This window comes from Camelus dromedarius, chromosome 8, assembly GCF_036321535.1.
Source record: "Camelus dromedarius isolate mCamDro1 chromosome 8, mCamDro1.pat, whole genome shotgun sequence".
In the NCBI taxonomy this organism is placed as follows: Eukaryota; Metazoa; Chordata; class Mammalia; order Artiodactyla; family Camelidae; genus Camelus; species Camelus dromedarius.
In genome coordinates, this window is record NC_087443.1 from 46,959,049 (window position 1) to 46,974,867 (window position 15,819).

The window sequence follows — 15,819 nt, forward strand, 5'->3', positions numbered from 1 at the left end:
TAACCTTTCATGGAGCTTTTCCTATGTGCCAGGTAATTTTTCTTGTTTTTACTAATTGCCTGATTTTCCTGTCCCTGGACTTTCGGCTGCTCTACGTTGTCTTTTTTTTCCCCCTCATTGGGCTAGGATCTAGGTAGTAGAGTTGCTTAGCAAGCAAACTAGAGATAAATGGGATGTTACTATGTAGAGGTAAAAATTAACTTAGGAAGATACAAATATGCAAATATACCATAAAGTTGTATTTTCTTCCTTTTCCTAATATTCAATCTATTTATTCAAAATGTCCTCATCAGTGGCGTATCATGCTCCCTACAGACCTTGTTAATGCTTTCTACTGCTGCTGAATAATGCAATTCGTGCTACATTTTCACCATTTCATTTCTCACCATCTTGTGTATGATCAGGTGCTATCAAATGACTGAATTAAACTGAAAGCAGTGGAACATATGATGAATGAAATGTGGTTCTCTACACTCTATTTTAGGCCCCCTATTAAAAGAAGGGTACAGGAGGGTCTACTTTTGACATTTAAATTTAATATACTTTTCACCGTTCTACTAGGTGTTGCTCTTCGGGGATATGGAATTTATGATCCATCGCATAGACAAAAGAAAAGTATAATGTTCTCATGTTGCTTCAGCATAAGACCCTTACCTTCAACTATTCCCTGAGCCTGTGGGAGACAGACAATACACCACCATGCTCTTAGCCCCAGTTAGGCAATAGATACAGAGTCAGACAACGACCATCATAATCCAGAGCTTGGGAATGCCTGAAACAGAGTCTCGAGAGGCATTTACAGACAGTTAGGGTCTGAGAGTGTCCTATCTGAGGATGAATTGTTGCCAAAATCAGAATTGCCAAGAAGCCATCAGTGATCTAATCCTGCAAACAGACCCCTCTCCCATTTTCCTGGGACTTAACTCAGTATGAGACACTTCCTTGAAGCCACCTTGAGGGCAGTTCACTGGGAAACAGGACAAAGACCTAGCTAAGTTCTAGCAGCACAAAGGATCTCACTGGTTTCACGTGCAGATGAAATTGCAGATGCCTCATTTTGGACCAGAGATTTCTAAGTGTGCCTTTTAGAAGAGGATAGCTAAATTTCAGATCTTTCACCTCCTCGCCTTTGGCAATAATTATAAATATTCCTTTGATAAAGGCCTTACACGATTTATAATGTCTTTACCCCACTGAGTAACGTTTATTAGGGGAACATTCCCAGAGGTGAGTTTTGAAGATAAAATAAATTGAAGAGAAAGAAGATTTCTTCATTATCATTATACTGACAAATGACAACAGAAGAAAAAAAGGACACAGAAGATCTATTTTCTTTTTATAAGGCTCAATCAAAGCATATTTGCAACATTTCATCATGTCACGTGAATATATTAGTCATGCTGTTAATACACAATACAGTTAACATCGCATGGGGATGTTTTATGTCAGTGGAAAACTACTCATAAAAGCCTGATGTTTTTGAGATGAAATAGACATGATAAGCTTCTGGAATCCACTTACTGCAGTTATTTCACTGCTATCCATTCTAGCAAATATTAGCAAAGGTCTACTTCGAGCTAGTGATGCTGACCTGAAGAGCCTGGTTTGCTGCACGGACTCTGACTAATAAGGTCCATAGGCCTCCAGACATGGACACAAGAGAGTAAGCTAAGACATGGTCAAGAAGACATTTTCACTGTGCATATGACCCTATTATTATCAGTCCACATCTGTGTGCTCCAATTAAAGTCAAGCACCTTCTTATGCGCCGGGCACTGTGCCATGTGCTTCCAAATATAGATCTCTTAGTAAAGAGGAGCAGACACCTGCTCAGGTACACATCCCAGCAGGAAACGCACAGAAGAGCATTAAGAATCACCAGAGAAGAACCTGAAACATAGGCCTGTCAGTCTCAGGCTTGATTTGACCACTTTTTAAAGAATGTTTGCCAGGCTGGGACAAATGGCAAAAAGCAGGGGCTTCTAAGTCAAAGGGCATCCCCTAAAAGTTGAACAAGAGCACTTTCCCTTTTAAGTTCAGGCCTCCTCCTTCCAGACCAGATTCCTTCCAAGATCAGCAGTGCAGGGGCTTAAATTCCTGGTTTAGCTGCTCTCTCTTCATTTCACATCTTTTACTTTCTATTGAAAATCCAAATCAGAATCAAACGCGAGATTAGTTTTGGAATTTTTGCTAAGTTAATGAAAATGAGGCTGTAATGATTATGGCAGTGATGCAATTGTGAGTCACAAGTGCACAGATAATTGCATTACACAAGAAAGGTTTTCCTTTTATTCAGGAAAATGTTACCAGGATTGTGACGTCAGCTTAACCTACCCGCTCTTGAACTTCAAATTTACTTGCCTTTAAAGAATTCCAAATCATGAGAAACTGTATACCACCTGTTTTAGATTGTCTAACAGAAAGTGAGCATTTGAGTTTTGTAGCTAAAACAGACATTAAAGCTATGGCATGGCTAACTTCCTCTGGAAGGGGAAGGAGATCTGAAATTAGAAACAAAGTTAAGAAGTAACATGGAAATGATCAGTATTTCATTGCTTACAAAACAACTTCTCTCTCATTACCCACTGAAAAAAATAGTAACAATATAACTGAACACACATGCACTGCAACTTCAACAAGTAGTGAAAAGGGGACACTTTCGTGTCACATTGTTGATCTGTCACTGCAGCCCTACAGTTTATACAATATCTACAGAAGATGTTTATCCTATTTACGTCTTTAGATATTACTGTACGTGCTGGACTCTTTTTTGTTAGAAAGCTGCCTTCCATTTGTACAATCTATATTATCATTTCTGCACTAAATGTACTTTATTCTCTGTAGTAAAATAGCATGCTATGAATGCGTTACCCCAAGGGGGGAAAAAAGAGTGTTAGATGTGACTGTTAGCACTAAGTGTTAGAGAAGTAATATTTCCTTGTCAGTATTGTGAGATGGGACTGGAAATCTTATAAATGATGTGAGGGGAGTTTGGAAATAACTCGTCTTCATGTTGCCTTCATATACTATTCCTCCTTTCACTATAATTCACAAATAATAATAATAAATAATACTTCTTCAATCCTGCCAAACTGCTTCAAGGACCAGATATTAAAATTCTCCAACTATAACCTCATTCCACTTGGACAAAACATGAGGTCTCTTGCAATTTAGGATTATATATTTCTTTTTTTCACTAAAACATTGGATAGAATCTACTGATATTGAACAATTTCTGCACACTTCAAAGGAATTCAAAATATACCTTAAGTTCAATCAGTATTTATGACTGCCATGTCAACACAGTTCATAACATTTTCAATTTTTTTTCCCCTATGGTTGTGACCTTTATTCAAATGATGGATACAAGCTATCTAATGGTCCTGAAAGACGACAAACTCTTTTTTCTTCCTACTCTGAAGCTTCTGAGAAATGAAAATGACGTTCAGTGGAACATCCTCTGATCAGGGACTCAGCTGTCTCTGCAAATGACTCAAACCACCACTGAGGGATGCCTGGGGCAGGCTTGGCCCATTTCACATCTGGTTATGACATACTTTTCGTCATTATTTTTTCAGCATGGAAATAACATTTCAATTGACCTAAAACCACAAAGTACATTTTCAATGTTGGTAAGATGTGACCTTTGCCTTGCATGTTTTATATGGACCAAGTGGAGAGTGATAGCAATTATCCCCAGGCTAATGACAAAATAATCCTTCTGTGAGAGACAAACCAATTCCAGGAAAATCCTGTAATCCTTTTAGCATTTACCAATCTAACTAACTCTCTTGAGACTAGTAAATTACACAAGTCAGTTATGCTAAAAGGCACTTGATAGACTATGGTAGATAGCCGGGACCAACTAAGGCAAGATGAAATAAAAACCCCTGGAATTATTCGAGACCATTTAAGCAACCTGAGCATTACAATCAAAATGGAATTCAAATTTCCTATATTTTTAGCAAAATCAGAGAGGTCTATGAGATCATGAACTACTTTTAGCAAATTACCAAGGAAAACAAGCATACACCAGCCCCTGTTACAGATACTGAGAATACAGCAGTGGACACAGCATACCAAAAAGAAAAGAAAAGAAAAGATATCCACCCCCTCTGTGCCTTACATACTAGTGAAGGAGAAGAAGAAACAAGTAAAATATAGAATGCTAAATTGTGGTAAGTGCTATGGAGCAAAATTAGGCAAGGAAAGGGGACTAGGGGGTGCCAGAACAGGAGGTGGAGGGCTGTATTTTTAGCTCGGGTAATTAGGGGAGATCTCCGTGTGGAGGAGACATATTAGTGAAGGGCTGAACCCCATGGAATCTGGGGTTGGAATATTCTGGGCAGAGGAAACAAACTGTAGTTGCTCTGGAGCAAGAGTCTGTCTGGTATGTGTTACAATTAGCATTGAACCTCTAGTGTCTGGAACACAGTGAAGGCAGGGAAGAGGAGGAAGAGATGAGACTGGAGGCAAGGTGGCTGACAGGTGTGCAAACCGCAGACCACTGTAGATCTGACTTACTTGGAGTCACAGAGAATGGTTTTGCACATTCTGTTTTTATAGCTTCTATGTTAAAAATAGACTAGGACGGCATAAGCAAAAATATGGAAATAAGTGTGACGCCAAAACAATAATCCAGACAAGAAGACATGTGGCTTGGACTGAGATGGTAATGCAAAGTGGCTGGTTTGGGGACATACTCTGAAGGTAGAGTCAATACAATTTGCTGTTAGATGAATGTAAAGTGTAAGTGAAAGGAAGAAGAAAAGGATGATTCTAAAGGTTTGAGCCTCAGAAACAAGAAAAATGGAATTCTATTTATCAAAATATGGAAAAAATGTAAGAAGAGCAGGTTTGGAGGAAGAGTAGGAGCTCAGTTTTGATATTTGAAGTTTGCAGTGTATGTGATTTCTCTAAGTGGATTTTTCAAGTAGGCTGCTGGATGCCTGAAAGACATCTGGGCTTGAAGTGTCAATGTGGGAGTTGCCAGCATGTGACAGCTATGCAATCACCCCAGATCATCAGGGATGACACAAAAAGAGAAGAGATCCCAGGACTGGGCCCTGGACCACATGGATACTGAAAGGTCAGAGAGATCAGAAGCCACCAGCAAAGCAGCAGAGATGGAACAGCCAATGCAGAAGAAAACACATGAGAATACAGGGCTCTGGGAGCCAACAGAAGAAAAACGTTTTGAGAAAGAAAAAGTAGCCAATTGTGTCCAAAGCTACAGATCGCTTCAATAGGATAAGAAATGAGAATCAGTCATTGCATTTAGCATGCTGGAGTGCACTCGTGACCTCAGAATAGACTAAAGCATCGATACAAGTCAGTCTGTCTTTCTAGCAGCAACATCAACAGACACAAACAGCTTTTTTTTTTTTTTAAGTGAATGTGTAATATGTGAAAGTTATTATTCCAAATGCTCTACACTTAACTGTCATTTAATTCTCACAGGAACAACCCCTCCCTGAGGATACTAACATATAGACAGTTTACTAACTTTCCAAGATCACATGGTTGGTAAGGAACAGAAATGAGTTTTCTATGCAGGTCATCTGAGTCTAGACTCCGTGCTGCAAAGACACTATCTGATTCTTAGCATCCATCTCTTTATAGATCCATCTATTTACTTCCCTAGAAAATCCTATAGTATCACATATTTAATATTTCATGTGACTCACGAGCCCGTAATAAATATTTATAAGAAAATAAAATGTTAAATACAAAACCATGACTCTAGGTAGCAATTCATGTTACTATAGTGGGGTTGGATTTTAAGAATGGATTCCAGATTGACTTTTGGCTCAGTTGCATTATTGGGAGACTAAAAACCATTGGCTTTGTACCCCTCTTCTTCTCAGGAGACACCTGGGTAGCCACAACCCACAGGAGAGGGGCAGAAGCAAGCTAATTATTCATAGAGGAGTAATGTGTAGCTCCCATGGGTGAACTATACTAACTTCTTAAAAGGGGTCACCCCTGCTGGTACACTGGCTGGAGTCATCAAAGGGCTGATTCTAAGGGAACATCAAGGACTGTTTACTGGAGGCAGGGCCTCCTTAGCCATTCCCACAATTCCCTGACCCTGGGAATAGGGACCAGCTGGTGGCTGAGTGCTCTCACCTCTACCCTCAGCGGACGCCAAAGTCCAACTTAAAGTGACATTTATCTGACTATCCAAACCGTTCTCATGAACACTTCGCCAACTCTCCTTCTAGAATTCTGAATGTTGAAAGTACTCAGCCCAACAGCACAAAAGTCTACCTTAATTTTTATTAAAGTTTTGGTATTTGCTAGCTTTTTGCTTTTTAATAAGGAAAAAAAAACTTTTAAGGGAGAAATTATGTCTTATTTTGCATTTATAACAATAATTAGGTATATTAAGCCTATACTAGACATTCAATAAAATACTTGATTTTTAAAAGACTTCATTGTAGAAATGATTTATTATCTTGTCTTTCGTGTGTGTGGGTGAATCAAGTGAAAATTATCTATTAAAGCTCCTCACGTATTGATTTAATTTCTTCCCTGACTTAATGAATACCTAGGTGAACACTTGTATTATTTTAAAGTCAATACAACTTAATACCTAGAACTCATATTCAGATTTTCTTTTAAAAATTATACTTCATAAAGTTCTATTTTAAGTTCTACATGCATAGAATTAAGTACAATGAAACATGCTGCTATGCAAATAATCTTATTTTTAAGCAGGAGCAAAACAAAATAAGATGTATTGAGTTATTTCTAAATAAAATTTATTGTAGTATATTCATTCAGCACGCTTCTTACATTAGATTTTAATAAAGCTTATACACGAGGGATTTAATGCTGCATAACAAATTGTCCAAAAACATATTGGCTTAAAACAATAATAAACATTTATTATCTTATCATTTCTGTGAGTCAGGAATTCAGCTTTGCTACGCAGTCTGTCTGGGGTCTCTCATCAAAATGTCATCTGAGACTATCATCATCTGAAGTCTGACTAGAACTGAGGGTTCAGTTCCAAGGCAGCTCAGTCACGTGTTTGCAAGCTGGTGTTAACTGCTGGCAGGGGGTCCCAGTTCCTCTTCTGGTGAGCTTCTCCACAAGTTGCCTGAGGGTTCTCATGACATGGTGACTGGCTTCCTCCCAAAGTAGGTCATCTCAGAGAGTAAGGCAGAGTTCACAGTGTTTTACAACACAGCCTCAAAAGTCATACACCAATTACTTCCATAGCATTCTATTGGTCACATGGGCAGCAATAATTCAATGTGAGAGGGGATGGCCAAGCATGAATATCAGGAGGTGAGGCTCATTTGAGGCCATCTTAGAAGCTGGCAACTATAGTCCAACACCTGGTCCTCAATGGTTCACATTGCTCCCACATGCAAAATACACTCACCCCTTCCCAAAGGCCCCAGAATTCTCACCCCATTTATAGCATCAGCTTAAAGTCTGGTGTATAATCATCTAAATCAGATCCAGGTATAGATGAAGCGCCTCAAACATGATTTCTTGAGTACAACTCTTTGAGTATAGATCTCAATCTGAAGCTATACAAATTACAGAGGAAACTTACGTGACACTCCAACTTTGCCCCCAAACATGCATAAATTTGTCCATAGTAAGATATAGGTTGGTAGTCGTTTGATTAAGATCGAAGGCTTGGAGTTAATTCTCTGTGGCTTTCACCTCTGTCTTCCAGATTGTTGCTTCTTCCCTCTAAGTCATATTTAGTTGCCCATTTTTGAAGTTAAACAGTTTTCTCAGCCTACTTCCTGCTTGAAGAAATTTGAGGTTCCAAAGGCCTCTTTTTGTTTTGTGCTGCCTTGTTTGGTTTGGTCCAAGTTGGTGATGTTTGGTCAATATGCTTCTCTTCACTATTTAATGGATCTCCAATGCATTCTACTGGAGTTCATTCCATAGACAAAAGCTACACTCTCTGATGTCTTTGACAGAACTTTCATCTTTAGGCTTCTGCTGAGACCACTGAGGGACAATACGCTTAGACTTTTCAGAAACCCCACTGTCTGAATAATTCTCTGAGGCACTATTTTAAATACTTCTGAGGTCACAGCAAAAGATTTCACAGGCATACTTTTAGCTCCGTATTTATATCATATTTCCTGACACTGTCCGGATTTGATTTTTGCCTGGAAGCCACTACTTAATTTTAGCATCATTTGCCATCTAGAGAGGCTAAAAATTATTAAAACCAGAAAACCCTGGCTTATTTTTGTTTGACAATTCTTCATGTAACTTATTTCTCTCATATCAAATTTTCCATAAGCAGCGGGAAGAAACCAAGCTGCACCTTCAACACTTTGCCTAGAAAATAACTCCTTAGCCACATTACCTAGTTCACTAGATACATTTTCTACTAGCTATGTCACGGCAGGTGACAGTGTTGCCAAACTTTCTGTCACTATATAACAAGGTTCCCTTTACTCCAGTTTACAATAACATCTTCACTTTTCTTTATGTCCTGTTTGGCAGCCTTCTCAAAGACCATCAGACTCCTGGCTCACAGTTACTTCAAAGCTTCTGCCTACCCTCAATTTCACCCCCACTCCCAGTTCAATTTTGGTTTAGTTATGGCAGCACCAAAATTCCAGGAAACAAAATATGTATTAGTTATCTAATGCTGTATAACAAACTACCCCAAAATGTAATGGCTTAAAACAATTTATTGTTTTTAACATTTAATATCTGAGAGTTTCTGTGGGTCTGGTGTTCTGGAGTGGCTTAGTTGGTAAGTTTTGTCTTGGGATTACTTATAAGGTTGCAGTCAAGTTGTCAGGTGGAGTACAGTCTTCTGAAGGCTTGACTGGGGCAAAAGGTCCCATCTCAAGGGAGCTCACTCCCAAGGTTAGCAAGTTGGTGCCAGTTGTTGGTAGGAGGCCTCACTGCCTCTCCATAGGCTGCTTGAGTGTCCTCATCACACAGTGACTAGCTCATCCCAGAGTGAGCAATGCCAGAGAGGGCAAGGTGGAGGCCACAATGTCTTTTACAGCCTAGCATTAGATGTCACACAATGTCACCCCCGCAGTGTTTTATTGATGACAGGCCATCCATGACTGAATGTGGGGGATGACAATGAAAGGACAAGAATACCAGGAGGCGAGGCCCACTGGATGACCGCCTCAGAACCTGGCTACCACGGTGTACTGGGCTGAATAGTGTTTCCCCCACCCACCAAATCAATTTCTACCTAGAGCCAAAGAATGTGACTAGATTTGGAAACAGCATCTTTTGATATGGTGATTAGTTCAGCTGAATACTGGATTCGTAGGCCCTAACCCTGATGACTGTATTCTTAGAAAAAGGCCACAGACACACATAGAGGAAAGGCAGCTAAGTGAAGATGGAGGCAGAAATCTGAGTAATGTAGCTACCAACCAGGAAGCACCCAGGATTGCTAGCAACCACCAGAAGTAGGGTGAGGCGAGGAAGAACTTCTTCCCTAGAGCCCTCACAGGGGTCATGGCTCAGACACCACCTTGATTTCAAACTTCTAGCCTCCAGAGTTGTGAGAGAATACTTTTCTGTTGTTTTAAGCACCCAATCTTCAGTAATTCATTATGGCAGCCCTAGGAAGCTAATACACACGTTCTTTACATTTTAGGTGCTTACAAATCCAAACCATTTTCAACAGTAGCAATAATCTATTAGTTTACAAAAATGTGAATAATTTTTATAGTGCTCAATTAAATGAAACAGCAGAATAAACAAAATATGAAACTAAGTGTCATAACCCCTTATTCCAGTCCTGCATGTGACCATTTCAACTTGAATTTGTTAATTATACTTATTAAGCATCTGCTAGCGGCAGGATTCTGTACTGGATATGCTGGGAGGGTTTTAAGTCAAACAGCATGCAGTTACTATTTTTAAATGGATTATTATTTTATAGAGCAACTATATATGCAAAGCACTTGAGAACTTTTTAAAGAGATAATTATGACTCAAACGGAATGCACAGGACCAGTTATTAAAGTCCAGATTTCATTTCTTTGGCAAAAGAGAAAATCTGCATAAGAAAGAAATGAGTAAGGTTGGATGAATGTGATGTGGAGGGGGAAAAAAATAAATAAAAGACAGAAATCAAGTCAAATTGTTGCCCATTTGCACCCCAGAGACTCCTGTGCCCACACCTTCAGCCATGACATTTCCACACCCCAGAATGCACTCGTGCCTGTCTCCCTTCTACTAACCTCTTGACCCAGTTTCTGTTCTCAAATCCTACTTTCTAGACAGCCTCCTGTTCCTCTGAATTCCTATTATTCTTACCATCCTCATCATTTACTGAGCCCTTACCTTGCTATATACTGTTTATGTGGCATTTCAATCTTTGGGGACAGGGGTGACATTTTACAGCCCTCTACCACTTTGCCCACAGTAGGTACCCAACAAGCATGTGTCACTGCTGTTGATTCCTGCTAGTAATGAATTCTTAATTTTAGTTCTTAATTATATTCAGTTACCTATTACTATTTGAACTAGATTCTGTCCATGTGTTCTTAAGTATGTAACTAACGAAACAGAAACTTGCTTACATAACCCTCCAAGTACATGCTTTTAAATGGACTGTCTTCCTGTGACATCTGCCTCACCCTAGTCCTTTGCCCTGCTTCCAGAACTCTCTCCCATGAACCAAAGTAGCAAGTGAGGGCAGGGTTCCAAATAGGTATAAACCAGCAACCTGACAAAGACATATGATTTCTCCTCCTCTCAACGTGAGAAATAAGCAGGAATGATGGAAGAAAGAAAAGTGTATTAGCTGGGAATGATACACATTCATAGAAGATGTGCTTTCACAGACGTATCTTCTCCTTTATGCATAACAGTAAAAACTGGCCAGTAGGGCTCCCTTACCAGGTTTTACTTGTGACTCATTCAAGGAACACTGGATGCTTCTAGGTGTTAGGGCCTGGAAATAAAATCAAAACTTCTGTCTAATGGTAAAGGTGAGTGAGGGAACTTCTTCCTCAAGGTGAACAGGAAAGGATTATTCAAATCTCTAAACTGGTGTTTTGTTTAGAGAGGATTTTACCAACTTAGGGCGGTTCCATTTGAGAACCTGCCTTCAAAGACTGCGTAACAATCAATTTATAAGGGACAATCATCAAATATTTTGCAGATAGTATTAGAGAGAGAGGCCCCTTTTGTCTCCCTAGTTTTAATGGATAACTTAAAATCTACCCCAACTTTCCCCACCCCTGCCAGCCTATAGCTACCCCTCCTACCATCTCTCTTCATCTCAGTAAACATCATTACTGACCAAATCAGACCAAACTATAAAGCTTTCCCTGATTCGCCTTTTCCTCAAACCTATATTCATTCATCAGCAAATACATGCAATTCTCCTTAAAAAAAAGTCCCCACACCATTCATTTCTAATCCCCTCCACTCCTACCACCCTGTTACAAGCCACCTTCATCTCTGACCTGGACGACTACAAAAGCCTCTTAACTGGTCTGTCTGCTTCTAACCAGAACCTTCACTTTGTTCTATGTGAAGAGTCAAAGTGACTCTTTAAAATCACAAATCAGATCATGTCATTTCCCTGATCGTAACTGTCCAACAGCTTCAGCATTTACAATAAAATTATAAATCCCCACCATGGTCTACCAGGTTCTGTAGGGCCTTCCCCTGGCCCCCTTTCCCTCCTCATTTACTTATTACTTGTGCTCCAGCTCGCTGTGCTTCAGCCCTGTTGGCCTCCTGGGTGGTCCTCCAACATGCCAAGAACATTCCCATCTCTGGGTTTCTGTGCATCCTGTTCCTTTGTCCTCAGAGGAGAACGCTGCTCTCTAGATACGTTCTGGTCCCTACTCAAGCATCACTTCCTCCATGAGGCCATCCCCAAACACCTCATCCACAATGGCACGCCCTTCCTTGTCACTCCCTGTCTGCTTTTCCTTCTCTAGCACTCATCTCTGCCTGGCATTACATGATGGAAGAGTTACTTGATTGAAAATGGCTGGGAGTTCAGCAAGTGGACAATGGCAGAAGAACATTTCAAGAAGAGGGGAGTAATCATGTCATGCAGAAGAGTGAAAGGACAAAATGCCCACAGAACTCTGAAAGCAGTTAGTTAAATCTTTGTGTGAGGGTGGGCATGAAAAAAGTAGTTAGGGTGCCAGCTCACAGAGGGCCTTATATGCGTAAAGAGGAGTTGGAGTTGATCCTGATAAGGAAAACCAATTACCCTTGACAAAGGATCTCTACAAATAGCTAATTAGTGAAAATGTGTTAATACTTCTTATCATCCAGAAACTGATCTCAACTCTATCTCCCCTTATTTTCTGAAAGGTTCCTCTTCAAGGAGAAAGATGCAGTTTAAGTTGGTGCCTACAGAGAAGAGGCTGTCCCCATGAGTTACCTGTGGCGCACCTCTGCACCTCCTGAGTTTATGCCCACTTCCGCTTCAAGAGGCACTCCTAACCCACTCCTGGGCAAATACGCAGAAAGGACAAACACTCCAAATTCAAAAAGATACATGCACCCCGCTGTTCACAGCAGCAGTTTACAATGGTCAAGACAAGGCAACCCAAGTGCCCAACAAACAACAATGGCTGAAGAAGTGAGAGAGATATACATCCCATTAGCACAGAAGTACTATCCTGAATTCAGCTTGTTTTTGTGATCCTAATACACAGGATAGCTTATGAGCTCAGTCCAATTGTGCACAAGCAACATTTGATTCCTTACTAGAGGACAGACATGGGCGAGGTGCCAGAAGAAAAGAGAGTTTCTAAAATGAATCAACTGTGGCTCCTGCAGTGATGGGAAGTAATAAAAATGACCAGTTATATGACTGAATCACAAAAATACTAACAACAAAACAAAAACCTGTAAGTAGCACTCAGAGTGAGATCTACAAGATTTTGTAGATGACTTTTGCCTTTGAAAACCACTTATGAAATAACTGGCCCAGCAGTGGGCTGGACAGCATGGGGGCCACACCCCATAAGACCCTCAATGCCAGACCCAGGCGTCTGGACTTTGTTCTGCAGTTTAGAAGAACCAATGTCACTTAAGAGGGAAAAAAAAATCTGGTTACTAGAAGGAATTCCAGGAAAATGGAGTTTGTTTTGCTTATTTGTTTACAAAGACATGTGATTTGAGATATATGACCTAAAGATGACCTTCAAGTTTCAAACTTTCTCTCCAAGGGAATTTATTAAATTCCTTTAGAAAAGTGAATGGGAAACATGTGCTGATCTTGGTTCCCTCGCCCCTTTCATTTGCAACATTTTAAGACATATGGCATAGTTTGCTCTGGGCGGATAGTCGTAAGTATGCCCAGGATTTCACAGTAAAGAGTCAGAAGCAGCAATTTCTTTGGGCCCTGAGTGTTCACACAGAGATTCATGAGGGTAATCAACAACAAAAAATAACAAACAAGAGAGTGAGTGTTTTTCAGCCAATTCTTGGTTGTCCAACACTTTGTCAGCCAATGAGGGGGTCACCTGTGTTCCTTCCAACTCCACCTCCTTGCCCCTAACAGGTCACTTGAGGAATCAGACTGTTCATTAGTAGGTGGTGGGAAAAATCAGCTAGTTCAGTAGTGTGTTACCACCCTGGGGAAAAGCCTCCTGCGGGAGAATAAGAAGTGAATATGCAGAGTAAGATGCTGGGGTTATTTGCTGTTAGTATTTATTTTCTACCTGACTGTAATGCCTGGTCCTAGTCTCGGTGATCAGTGACGGCCTTTTAGACTCAAAAGATTATTGAACGCTCATGCAGGCAGTTTGTAACCTGAAGGAAAGCATAGTCTAATTACATTTTCTAATTGGCCAAATCATTGCCATTCTTTTTCAGTTAACTTCTTTATTTTATTTTCCCATGACTTTTCCAATTCTCCTAAGCTTGTAAATGTGTTGCACATGGCTAATTAAAGCCTCCAAGCTCAAAATCTATCCATACGAGTATGTGAATGTTTGATGAACCACTTACCTCTACTGTGAACACAGAAAGGAAGTATACCTTATAGAAAAGCTCACTATGGAAACCAAGAAACCCCACAAGGGGACATGCTTCTTTCTTTTCTTCCCCTTTTCCATTTTGTTTTCATTTAAAGTAGACGTGCTATCATTTGCCTTTTACATGTGGCTTCTGTAACTTATTTTAAATTTTGTTATGGTTTAAACACAGTTGGGTAATATTATCTCTTACACTTTGTTCAAGAGGCTCTTGGGAAATAGAATTATTAGCATTAAACTGTATTTGGTTAAAAAGTTAAATTATTCATTAATGATGATAAGATGGGAGGGTATGGCTCAGGGGCAGAGCACGTGCTTAGCAAGCATGAGGTTCTGGGTTCAATCCCCAGTACCTCCATTAAAAATAAATAAATAAATAAATAAATAAACCTAATTACCTCCCCCCACACAATTTTCTTTAAATTTCAAAATATATATGTATATATTTACATTATATAAATATATTAAAAAAATTTTAAATCATAATGAGACTCATAAAGATCAATGGCATTTCATGGAAGGATCTGAAAATGAAAACAGCTTCTTTACTCATCAAATACTTAGAAGCTACCAAAATGGGAATTCACCTAGAAAAAGCATCCCAATCCTTATAATTTTTTTTTTAAATTTAAGAATCCAGAGTAATCACCCTATTTTGCCTTAAAAATATTTCCAAAAGTAATGAATATAGAATTATAAAATCAAAGAAAAATAAAAATAAAAAATAAAAGTTGTTCAAAAGTTAAGACTTCTATTTAGGTTAAGAGAACCCTGCCTTGGTTACTATGACTGAAGATTTTACATTTCAACTAGTCACAAAACTGAGTTCCTTTGCGCTGAATCAAAAAGGAATTAGGTCAGACGTGAACACACCTAAAAACAAGCAAACCAGAAGCCTAAAAATCATCTAATAATTCCAGCCTGTCCTTTCTGTTGTCATCTTGCTATTTTTAAAAATGAGAATTACTTGGATTCATTCTTCCTTAACGACCTTATGCTTGTGATCTCCAGGCCAGGCAAAAGGCCTCACCCTCTGATGGGTACCAGCTGTTAAAAACCCCATGTTCACCCTAGTTTTATGAAAACAACGTCAACTTATTTTTCTAAATCATGAATTTCCTAAGAGAAGCCATCGAAAGGAGAAACAAAATAATGATTTCATTCTTCATGCAAATTACAACTACAGAGTCAAGGAGGACGGGAAAGACTAGCAATGTGGTCATTATTAACACACCTTTTGTGAGATGTCTAGACAATCAACAAGGCAGAGAGGCCGCATTTTCCTTCTAGGTAGAGCACTTGCCTCAGCTGCTTCAAGCCTCTAGTGAAACTTGTTTCCATCTTCTCCTACCCGGTATAATAAGCAGCATATTTTTCAATCCGTTGTATATCGTTTAATTGTTAGCATTTGAATAATTGTAAACCTAGGTAAATGCTTGTGTCTGTTGTACCATATCTAATAATCAAAAGTCTCTATATACCATTCAGGGGTAGAGTCAAAATAAAGTGTACTAAAATATGAAAATCAGAGTGATGTGGTTTGCTGTAGACCCTAGACTAGGAGATTCACCAGACACTAACTTTGTAACCAAGAGAACTCAGCTATATGTATATATATGTGTGTACATAAAATATATATACATATATTTTTTCAACCTAGCAGATCTCTCAAGGGAACTCTAGCCTCTTTCAGGATATGTATTTATTCCTTCCCAATTAAAAATAAATACAACAAAAGGAAGTAGGATGAGCTTACGCCCCAGCAGGCTTATGATTCAGAGGTGGATGGAGGCAAGGTCAGAAAAGCCTTGGGTGCTATTTTGGAAGGACAGGAAACAGA

At 39.4% G+C, this 15,819-nt stretch overlaps 1 protein-coding gene across 2 annotated transcripts in view; it reads right to left on the reverse strand.

Annotated features, from left to right (window-relative positions):
• Positions 1 to 15,819, reverse strand: part of PRKG1 (protein kinase cGMP-dependent 1) — a 1,104,481-nt gene that overhangs the window by 51,598 nt on the left and 1,037,064 nt on the right. The gene's annotated exons all lie outside the window — the stretch shown is intronic.